Source organism: Lactuca sativa, chromosome 9 (genome assembly GCF_002870075.4).
Source record: "Lactuca sativa cultivar Salinas chromosome 9, Lsat_Salinas_v11, whole genome shotgun sequence".
NCBI lineage: Eukaryota > Viridiplantae > Streptophyta > Magnoliopsida > Asterales > Asteraceae > Lactuca > Lactuca sativa.
The window spans coordinates 35,352,379-35,353,323 of record NC_056631.2 but is presented as its reverse complement, the minus strand read 5'-3'; the positions used below and the strand labels follow the sequence as shown (position 1 = coordinate 35,353,323).

At 35.1% G+C, this 945-nt stretch overlaps 1 non-coding gene across 1 annotated transcript; it reads left to right on the top strand.

The window, feature by feature from the left end:
- The first annotated feature begins 610 nt into the window (after window positions 1–610).
- LOC111879497 (small nucleolar RNA R71) lies at window positions 611–715 on the top strand. The gene has a single exon (XR_002846118.1). It is a non-coding gene; the product is annotated as a small nucleolar RNA R71 (small nucleolar RNA).
- Window positions 716–945: the final 230 nt, after the last annotated feature.

Sequence of the window (945 nt, the reverse complement as noted above, 5' to 3'; positions counted from 1 at the left end):
AAATACTTACAATCTTATGAACCTTCACGCATTAGTTTATACGACACTCATTTTTACAACCATCTGAATCAATCCTCATAAATCTTTCTTACCTCAAGTTATTTTTGGTTAAGCTATCCAAGCATACATAATCTAGAAAAATTACAACTTTAGATACCACAATGGAGCTCTTGAAATTCTTCACTTCTTTGAATAATTGATCTTTTATTTCTTTGAATTCACCACCTTTATTGTTTGATTTTAGGTATCCTCGACTTTTTTATTCTTTAGAATTTTGATCTTTTGATCTTCATACTTTGATAGCTCCAAAATTCTTTCAACCTTTTTGTAATTCTCTCTCTCTCTCTCTCTCTCTCTCTCTCTCTCTTTCACTCTTTCTTTTAAAATATCTCACTTTTTTCGCTTAAATCCTTCAGAAGTTCCACTCCTAATTCCTTTCGCTCCATCATGTCGAGGATTTTGATACTCATGTGAATGCTTAGAAAATTCTTCTATTAGCTCCTTGATTTCAACGAGATTTTTCTTCGTCAATGGTCCTTGAGAATCAAAGAGTTGTCTTGTCATCACATTGAACCCATCATAAAAGATTGATACTACTTGTTTCACATTAAGATCATTTGGGGGCATTTCTAAGTAATCCCTTGTAATGCTCCCATGCTTCGTAAAGTGATTTACTCGGTTGTTGCTCAAAGTTGGTTATTGCCTTCTTGAGTTTGGACACTTTTGATGGTGAGAAAAATTGCTCTAAGAATGGTTCACGCATATGTGCCCATGTAGTAATGGCACCGGATAGGAGTGCCTTCAACCAATCCTTAGCAACACCTTTAAAAGTGACTGGAAGCATTCTCAATAACACCGTCGTGCGTAGAACATTTGGAATGTTGAAATAATCAGTGATGTCACTAACTTCATCAAGGTGTTTGTACGTATCCTCATGATCTTTCC